This window comes from Schistocerca nitens, chromosome 6 (genome assembly GCF_023898315.1).
Source record: "Schistocerca nitens isolate TAMUIC-IGC-003100 chromosome 6, iqSchNite1.1, whole genome shotgun sequence".
Classification (NCBI taxonomy): Eukaryota; Metazoa; Arthropoda; class Insecta; order Orthoptera; family Acrididae; genus Schistocerca; species Schistocerca nitens.
In genome coordinates this window covers 702,897,584-702,907,193 of record NC_064619.1, presented here as the reverse complement: position 1 = coordinate 702,907,193, position 9,610 = coordinate 702,897,584, and the positions used below count along the sequence as shown (strand labels likewise).

The 9,610-nt window shown below is 42.8% G+C and overlaps 1 long non-coding RNA gene across 1 annotated transcript in view; it reads right to left on the bottom strand.

Moving 5' to 3' along the window:
• Nucleotides 1-2,820: 2,820 nt before the first annotated feature.
• LOC126262954 (uncharacterized) overlaps nucleotides 2,821-9,610 on the bottom strand; it is a 51,692-nt gene continuing 44,902 nt past the window's right edge. Inside the window, exon 3 of the long non-coding RNA XR_007546790.1 lies at nucleotides 2,821-2,931. This is a non-coding gene — a long non-coding RNA (uncharacterized LOC126262954). The remainder of the gene's footprint in view (nucleotides 2,932-9,610) is intronic.

Genomic DNA, 9,610 nt, shown 5'->3' with positions numbered 1-9,610 from the left:
TTGCATAAATATGAGTGTACGTGGATTAGTTGGAGTGAGGACGGGAATGTGGGTAGTTGTGGATCAAATTATGGTAATTAAGATTAGTCTTCCATAAATACGAGTATAAGTGGCAGGCATTTTGCGTCATAAAGCATGGTAATTAAGATGACAGTCATGTTATTATAGTATCTATACTGAGAGACTGTGACTGACGCCCGAACGTCTGGGACTTACATGCACTGAGAATAGAAAAAAGTACATTGAGAATGCTACTAGACGAAATCTGGATTTGCGTAATAGAATCTAAAAACGGACGACTGATTGCTGCAATTTATAAGATACAAGTAATTGTGGGCATGACAGTAGAGACTCCTTGTGTTTATTACACATGCGGTTTCAGTCCAGATACAATTAAGTATCCACAGATTGTTTTGTAAAGTTTTAGCAAATTCATAACATATCAAACACTTACATCTTAAAGTCAGGAAGATTTGCTTTAGCAACACTGTGTTGTGGCTCTGCTTGAATTTTAAAAGCTATCCGTTTCACTTATCTGAGAACTTCACACTATTGTTTTTATAACTGCGTCTTTATATTCAGCTGTATGGTGTAAGTGGAAGTGTACTTAGGATATATTGGCTATATTTACAAGTGAAGATGTGAGACATTGCAAGGAATACATAGACACATAGCATTGCTTATTTCCTACTTATTCTGATTGAACAGTAGTAAAAGTGAAAACAGTCATTCGAGTTATCGTTGAGAAGAATAAGTAAATGAAGATTTTAGTACTAGAAAGTATTTTAGCTTCTTTCTTAGTGTGACATTTCGTTGTCTGACTTTGTGTGTGTGTGTGTGTGTGTGTGTGTGTGTGTGTGTGTGTGTGTGTCTAAATTATCAACAGAACTGGACACAATATAGAGTATTGCTATAAACGATGGCTGCAGAGGCAAAGCATTTAATGATTTAGACTGTTTCACCTTATGCCTAGTAAAATGCATGCACATTAACATGCTTTTGCTATCCAAACAACACATAGGTTGGCGCTACATATTCGATACTCCTGTATAATACAGGATCAGACTTGCTGCTCATGAAACTATTAATCTAATTGGAAACGTCAGCCATTTGAAGATGGGCATAATAGCCCGAAACTGGTTATAGCATTGAAATAAAATCTTTTTCCTAGTATTTGTGACTGCGTTCTTCTCCAAGAATATTTAACGCCTGCTGATTTGACGAGACGCAACAAGAATAAAATAACATTGCAGGATGTAGTTTGCAGAAAGATCCTTCCTGTGGTGATGTCCATACTTAACCAGAATGATTTTCCGTTCAATCTGCTTTAATTGTTCAGTTCTGCATTGCACTGAAGCTGTTTTATTCTGAAATGATTAACCCAATTTCCATCTATTTAAAGGAAACGGTTTCGCGGATAGTTGCATGGTTAAGCGAGATTCAGCGCACTAATATCTTGTTTTGTGGGTGATTATACGTAAATGTGCTGTCGATTGGTAAGAAGTTTTTCGTAAGAATGTTTTTGTGATCATCTTTTTGATCTTCTTTCTGTGGTGTATTCGTGCGAGATTTATTGGAGCGGCCAGTGTTCCTACACAGTGTTGCGGTTGTTTGTTGTGTAACGTACGTGTTGTTAAATTTATTTACTTATTTTGAATTTCCTGTTGTTTTCAGTGACTAATGAACTGCTTTGTTAATTTGGAGACTAAGAGCGGTGTTTGAATAAAGTTATACATAATTATTACTCGAATGAAATTTAATCATGGTTGTTTCGGACTATACCTGAACAGAATGAACACAAAATGAACGCCCAATTGGGAATGCGCAGAGGTGGAGGACATGATTCTTGGTTCCTCACTGAAGAAAGTGCAGACAGACAAGTGCCTGAAGCAGCTGTATAGTATGGCTGTCTTGAATCAATTCGTTGAAACACAACACATTTTTAGCAGTGGAAGACTGAATAACCTTCAGATTAATTGGAAAGTCCTTACAAATATCAGTTCCTCAGCACCGAGCACACCTCCCAGTCTCTCTGTGGAGTACAGAAAGTACTGAAGATCAGAGTCAAAGACTATTAGACACGGAGCATACACTACTACTTGTGTGTCGATGATTTTTTTAAACGCCTTCACGAGAAGTGTCTGAACACATGTGACGTGTAGATCCTTTTATTTATCTTTAGTTGTCAGTCTTTAGTTACCAATTTTTAGTTGGAGTGCTGTTTTAGGAGAGAGTATGTGTATGCTTCTTTGTCGATAGCTTTGTGGTTTATAAACTAAAGACGAAATAAATTATATAAAAATAATATGTTAAAATATTTCGAAAACTGATTTAGTTCATGGTTGGAATTTCGTAATTAGCGAACGCACTCGTCAATATAAGTACGCCCATTACACGATGAAATCTGTCTGGTGTTACTAAGCATTTTAATTGAGTTAGTGAGATCCAAGTTTAACGTGGTTGAGACATACAGTCAACTCAAACTGTAATTTAGTTTGTTACTGTGTTACATAGTTTCCATATAATGTGTGTTATTTAACTGGAGGCGGTTGATTGTAGTAAATTTTGAAGGTGCTTTTAGAACTAATCCAAAGAACCATCATATTAGTTGTCTTTACGAGACATAAAACGAACCTCATTGCTATGAGACAGACCTTTCATCTAACATCTGATAATTTTGGCTTTGAATGTGAACATAAATGAATGGGGTGAGTTTGAGGAAAGAACGAGATGGTAATACAGCGTTATTAGCAGTTTATTTATTTAGTATACAGGTGGGTTAGGAGAATGCTTCGGCCGGCTCTTCTTTCCAGACTTGTCGGCATCCACGCACTTCGCAATGTCGCAGCAGTAGGAGTTGATGCACACAACCTTTCGCGGCACGCAGCGCTGGTGTGGCTTACAGGGAGACTCTTCACACGGATCCGGACACTGCAACAGAAACAGACAGTGTCTTGAGAGTGACGTTCAAGATGAATCTTCAGACTTTACATAGCTAGGAATGATTTCAGACTTTATTAGTTTGATTAGTTTTGAGTTCCAAAATATCTTTGTTTTCTCAATAATCTTCATAGAATTTTCAGGTAGGTGCGTCAGTTTACATCGAATTCACAAGATTCAGACATTTTATTGTGGAACCCTCAAGGGATAAGGTAAGAACGCTGGTAGATAAACAAGTGCTTACTCAAGTAAATATACTGATTGAAAAAAATAAAATAAAACGCAACCCCAAGAGGGTGTTGTGTGAGATAAGCGAAAGCTGCTAGGCGTGTTTCCACATCTGAAAGATATCTAATCAAATTTAGCGCCTGTCGCGCTAGCAGCGCCACTATGAGGACGAAAATCAGGTTTGCTTTAACCCTTTCGTGGGCAAAATTATTGAGCAGTTTTGTTTTAATGAATGGAGAGCAGATAGTAGTTAACAGATAGATATATTTATCATACAGAATATCAAATTTGCTCCAACTGTGAAAGTGAGGTCACACAACAAGGTGGGAAGTATTCTTCCCACTGCCCTTCCTTGGAGTTAAATGACAAAAAAACTTTTTCAATATATATCATATTTATTGGATAAATTTACTTCTCTTGTTACAATGATTGTTCACAATTACTTGCCATGAAATTTTCTGAAACATGGGTCTATGCAAAGTGGTATTTGACAATATGTACAAACACAGCGAGTGCTCTTTTCCGCAACTTTGGTACAAGGTGCATTCAAGTTCTAAGCCCGCCGATTTTTTTTCTAATTAACTACTCACCCGAAATCGATGAAACTCGAGTTACTTCTCGACGTAATCGCCGTGCAGACGTACACATTTTTCACAACGCTGACGCCATGATTCCATGGCAGCGGCGAAGGCTTCTTTAGGAGTCTGTTTTGACCACTGGAAAATCGCTGAGGCAATAGCAGCACGGCTGGTGAATGTGCGGCCACGGAGAGTGTCTTTCATTGTTGGAAAAAGCCAAAAGTCACTAGGAGCCAGGTCAGGTGAGTAGGGAGCATGAGGAATCACTTCAAAGTTGTTATCACGAAGAAACTGTTGCGTAACGTTAGCTCGATGTGCGGGTGCGTTGTCTTGGTGAAACAGCACACGCGCAGCCTTTCCTGGATGTTTTTGTTGTAGTGCAGGAAGGAATTTGTTCTTGAAAACATTTTCGTAGGATGCACCTGTTACCGTAGTGCCCTTTGGAACGCAATGGGTAAGGATTACGCCCTCGCTGTACCAGAACATGGACACCATCATTTTTTCAGCACTGGCGGTTACCTGAAATTTTTTTTGGTGGCGGTGAATCTGTGTGCTTCCATTGAGCTGACTGGCGCTTTGTTTCTGGATTGAAAAATGGCATCCACATCTCATCCATTGTGACAACCGACGAAAAGAAAGTCCCATTCATGCTGTCGTTGCGCGTCAACATTGCTTGGCAACATGCCACATGGGCAGCCATGTGGTCGTCCGACAGCATTCGTGGCACCCACCTGGATGACACTTTTCGCATTTTCAGGTCGTCATGCAGGATTGTGTGCACAGAACCCACAGAAATGCCAACTCTGGAGGCGATCTGTTCAACAGTCATTCGGCGATCCCCCAAAACAATTCTCTCCACTTTCTCGATCATATCATCAGACCGGCTTGTGCGAGCCCGAGGTTGTTTTGGTTTGTTGTCACACGATGTTCTGCCTTCATTAAACTGTCGCACCCACGAACGCACTTTCGACACATCCATAACTCCATCACCACATGTCTCCTTCAACTGTCAATGGATTTCAATTGGTTTCACACCACGCAAATTCAGAAAACGAATGATTGCACGCTGTTCAAGTAAGGAAAACGTCGCCATTTTAAGTATTTAAAACAGTTCTCATTCTCGCCGCTGGCGGTAAAATTCCATCTGCCGTACGGTGCTGCCATCTCTGGGATGTATTGAGAGTGAACGCGGCCTCATTTTAAAACAATGCGCATGTTTCTATCTCTTTCCAGTCCAGAAAAAAAAAAATCGGAGGCCTTAGAACTTGAATGCTCCTCATCAACGATGACGGCACATCCAGTAGGTTTCTCCTAAAATGGGTTGATGCTCCCCTACAGCCACATGACGAAAATCTTCAGGTACTTTACCCCTTTTTGCCAGAAAGACAGGTTTTTGTCCACGCCTTTTTCGCGATGAAAAGCCAGCGATCAATTGTCTGACTAGATGGATCCTGTATGTGAGCTAATCATGCTGTCCACTTTCTCTTTTACTTATTTTCCACAGGATAAAACTGTTCACTGCAGCAACGTCCACCAGGAAATAAAATATTCTGTGCCAACATTTTACAGAACGTCTGCCAATAGCATACCTTTCTCGTAATTGATCAAATTTATCGACACCACTCATTATTTTGTTGTACTCAGCCACAACTTCAGGACAAGAAATCTCTGTACTAGTGCCATCCTTGTTTTTCCTTTTCACTGTGGCTGTTTCTCATGGGTCATGAATTGAGGACAGGAAAGTGACTGGACGGTTATCCATCCATTGTAGTGCAGAAAAGGCCCCTTTTGTTTCAAACTGGAATACTCCTCGTTCCAACTTTACGCTTTCCTTCATAAATTTGGATAAACCAAAATTATTTACCTTATACTATAGCTTTGAGGAAAAAGTCACAAAATGTCACGCAAACAGCACTGAAAGGCTCCCCTACAGAGCAACACTCAGCTATACAATGCCTCTGATCAAAGGTACAGTAAAAACGGCGGGAACTTCCGATTGGAAGCAGTACCCTATACTGTTAACTAGGTGGTAGCACCGCACAGAGGTGGGAACTGTGAATCCCACGGGATTAGGAGCGAGTTCATTGTAGTGGGAAGCATGTTTCCCACGGCTCACGAAAGGGTTAAATACGTGCTGTAACAATCTGAGCGTTAAGTTACCTTTGAGATTGGACGCGGTGAGCAGATGTTAGTGAAGAATGCCTTTGAGACGACAAAGACGCCGTTATCAACACCTCACCTAGTTGGAACGAGGTAGTGTGATTGGGCTACGAGGGGCTGGGTGTTCCTCCTGAGAGACTGCACAAACTCTTAGCAGGAATGTAGCCGATCTACATGATTGCTGGCAGCAGTGCTCACGAGAATTTTCGCTCGTAAGAAGATCGGGCTTCGGATATCCACGTGGCACTACCGAAAATGGAACCATAGTGTTCAGCGTATGGCTCTGAGGCATCGTACTGCATCTGAAGCAGCAATTTGGGCAGCAGTTTGCGCCACAGTGACACTACGATCTGCTACAAATCGGTTTACGTCAAGGACAGTTCCGAGTCAGACGCCCTATGATGTGCATCCCACTGAGCTGAAACCACTGCCATTTACGACTTCAGCGGTGTCAACTTCAGCGGTGTCAACTTCAGCGGTGTCAACTTCAGCGGTGTCAACTTCAGCGGTGTCAACTTCAGCGGTGTCAACTTCAGCGGTGTCAACTTCAGCGGTGTCAACTTCAGCGGTGTCAACTTCAGCGGTGTCAACTTCAGCGGTGTCAACTTCAGCGGTGTCAACTTCAGCGGTGTCAACTTCAGCGGTGTCAACTTCAGCGGTGTCAACTTCAGCGGTGTCAACTTCAGCGGTGTCAACTTCAGCGGTGTCAACTTCAGCGGTGTCAACTTCAGCGGTGTCAACTTCAGCGGTGTCAACTTCAGCGGCGGAAAGCGAGAACTACACTGCTGGCCATTAAAATTGCTACACGAAGAACAAATGCAGATGATACACGGGTATTCATTGGACAAATATATTATACTAGAACTGACATGTGATTACATTTTCACGCTATTTGGGTGCATAGATCCTGAGAAATCAGTACCAAGAACAACCACCTGTGGCCGTAATAACGGCCTTGATACGCCTGGGCATTGAGTCAAACAGAACTTGGATGGCGTGTACAGGTACAGCTGCCTATGCAGCTTCAACGCGGTACCACAGTTCATCAAGAGTAGTGACTCGCTCATTGTGACGAGCCAGTTGCTCGGCCACCAGTGGCCAGACGTTTTCAATTGGTGAGAGATCTGGAGAATGTGCTGGCCAGCGCAGCAGTCGAACATTTTCTGTATCCAGAAAGGCCCGTACAGGACCTGCAACATGCGGTCGTGCACTATCCAGCTGAAATGTAGGGTCTCGCAGGGATCGGTTGAAGGGTAGAGCCACGGGTCGTAACACATCTGAAATGTAACGTCCACTGTTCAGAGTGCCTTCAATACGGACAAGAGGTGACCGAGACGTGTAACCAATGGCACCCCATGCCATCACGCCGGGTGATACGCTAGTATGGCGACGACGAATACACGCTTCGAATGTGCGTTCACCGCGATGTCGCCAAACACGGATGCGACCATCAACAGAACCTGGATTCATCCGAAAAAAATATGTTTTGCCATTCGTGCACCCAGGTTCGTCGTTGAGTACACCATCGCAGGCGCTCCTGTCAGTGATGCAGCGTCAAGGGTAACCGCAGCCATGGTCTCAAGAGTTGAAAGTCCATGCTGTTCCAAACGTCGTCGAACTGTTCGTGCAGATGGTTGTTGTCTTGCAAACGTCCCCATCTGTTGACTCAGGGATCGAGACGTGGCTGCACGATCCGTTACAGCAATGCGGATAAGGTGCCTGTCATCTCGACTGCTAGTGATACGAGGCCGTTGGCATCCAGCACGGCGTTCCGCATTACGCTCCTGAACCCACCGATTCCATATTCTGCTAAAAGTCATTGGATCTCGACCAACGCGAGCAGCAATGTTACGATACGATAAACCACAATCACGATAGGCTACAATCCGACCTTTATCAAAGTCGGAAACGTGATGGTACGCATTTCTCCTCCTTACACCAGGCATCACAACAATCTTTCACCAGGCAACGCCGGTCAACTGCTGTTTGTGTATGGAAACGTTCCTCATGACAGCACGTTATAGGTGTCGTCACCGGCGCCAACCTGGTGTGAATGCTCTGAAAAGCTAATCATTTGCATATCACAGCATGTTCTTCCTGTCGGTAAAATTTCGCGTCTGTAGCACGTCATCTTCGTGGTGTAGCAATTTTAATGGCCAGTAGTGTAACTGGACAGCAGTACGGAGGTCTACTGTAATTTCTGATGAAAGGTGGTTTTGCCTCGCTGTCAGTAATGGCTGTGTATTGGTTAGAAGGAGGTCAGTTGAGGGCCTGGAAGTAACCCGCGTGTGTGCTTGGCACACTGGACCTACAGCTGGAGATATGGACTGAGGAGTGATTTCGAATGGGACCAGGAGCACACTTGTGGCTATCCCACGCACCCTGACTGCAGATTTGTACGTCTGTCTGGTAGCGTGACCTGTTGTACCTCCATACATGAACAGCACTCCAGGGAGTGTTTTCCAACATGATAACACTCTCCCACATCCCGCCATTAAAACCAAACGTGAAGGGCCACATGTTGCCGTGGCCTGCTCGATCACCACGTCTCTCTCTCCAATCGAGCACTTACATCATCAGACGACAACTCCAGCGTCATACAAAAACAGCATTAAGCGTTCCTGTATTGACTGGCCAAGTGCAAGACGCATGGAAATCCAACTCACAAACTAACATCCGAGACCTGTACAATACAGTGCATGCACGTTTGTATGCTTGCATTGAACATCCTGGCCGTTACACTGGTTATTAATGTAACAGCATTTCACATTATTAATGGCTTGTTTCGCGCTTCTTTCCGATACTTCATTACTCTACATTAATTATTTTTCGGTGCAGCGATTTTTTTCCTGTCAGTGTAACTGAAATTTCTGGCTGATATTTCCTCTTCCTGAAGCATTTACCCGACGTTGAAGATCATGTCAACCTCTCAGGATGTCCCCAATAAATGCATTGTTATGAATACTTGTTTTGTAGATAAAACCGCCTCTTCCTGCTGCCACTTAATTTATTTATCCCAGACGCGTTTCGTCTTTTTCTTGTTCTTAAGCATCAGTGGTATCTATAACGATATAGTTTTGTTAGTTTTAGATTATTAAACAGTTCACGTAACGATTTTTTATGTAAAACAGTAATTACTTACGATTTGCTGATCTTTGTTTCCCCTCACTACCCAAAGATCCCACAGATGATGCCTTAGAACAAGAAAAAGTCGGAACGCGTCTGGGATACATAAATTAAGTGGCAGCAGGAAGAGGTGGTTTTACTTACAAAACAAGTATTTCTATGCTTGCTGCGGACGATGGCCATGTAAACGTGGCAATGTTATGATTTCTCAATGATGCTATTTCTGATCTAAAACTGTCATACGTCCTTAGCGACTAGATTCATTCATCACTTCCGAAGTCTGAATGGTGGACGTGTTCACGCAGATCTTTTTACCATCACAGTTTTGCTTCTTAGTTGTTTACACACACTAATGAAAACCTAATCGATTTAATTTATTGCACAATTTGAGGTCGTTGCAACATTTCTGACACTTCTTGGCCATTCCCTCTTCTTCAGTCATCAATATCTCACGCAAATGGTTCGTCGTCTACCTTGTAGTACTCAAGTTCTGTGTTCCAAATAACACCAACGAAACTGTACTGACGAAAGCTGAATGTGTTACACCATGAATAACTTGACTGAACGCTACCGAATTG